Genomic DNA, 724 nt, shown 5'->3' with positions numbered 1-724 from the left:
TTATTTTATATGTATGAGTATATTGCCTGCATGTATGTGAGTGCACCCATGTCCTGTGTCATGCAATGCTGTGGAGGTCAGAAGAGGGCATCAGATTCCCCTGGAACTAGAGTTAAGGATGGTTTGTAGCTGCCATGTGGGTGCTGGCAATCGAACCCGGGTCCTCTGCAAGAACAATCAGTAATCTTAACTACTGAGCCATCTCTCCAGCCCCCATAAGGAACTTTTTAAAAACCCTGTGGAACACTTGACCAAATGTACCATATTAAAATGCCATTTCTCCAAAAACTTATGTAACACTTCTGAATTATTTAGTCATGCAAAGATAAGTAAGGGCTCTAAAGAATGTGGCTTATTTCATAACTTTGAAACTAGAACAATGATTGAAGAGTGCCACTTAGTAAAACTCCTAAGTAAAATCTTGTTCTATTTGCAACTCTGAACATGTAGGAGTGGTTCAGTTGGCCGCTCCCTGACCTCTGCGCACACCTTGGTCTGCCTTGACCTCGCCCACACTGCAGCCATATAAATCAGATTTTTGACATGTTATAAAATGAAAATCACCAGTGCTGTAGTCCTCAGTATTCAAAAACTCGTGAAATGCTGCATGTCCAACAAAATGTACTTCTTGTATATGGATATAAGTTTTTGTTGAGGTAAGCCCTATTTGTTTGAAAAAAAAAGAAAAGAAAAGAAACTGCATGGGCCAGTGATTATATTTTTA

The 724-nt window shown here is 39.5% G+C and overlaps 1 protein-coding gene across 9 annotated transcripts in view; it reads left to right on the top strand.

Annotated features, from left to right (window-relative positions):
- Nucleotides 1-724, top strand: part of Nrg4 (neuregulin 4) — a 218543-nt gene that overhangs the window by 116005 nt on the left and 101814 nt on the right. The window lies entirely within an intron of this gene.

This window comes from Nannospalax galili, unplaced genomic scaffold, assembly GCF_000622305.1.
Source record: "Nannospalax galili isolate Female #2095 unplaced genomic scaffold, S.galili_v1.0 scaffold28, whole genome shotgun sequence".
Lineage (NCBI taxonomy): Eukaryota > Metazoa > Chordata > Mammalia > Rodentia > Spalacidae > Nannospalax > Nannospalax galili.
This window is presented reverse-complemented; position numbering and strand designations above follow the sequence as displayed.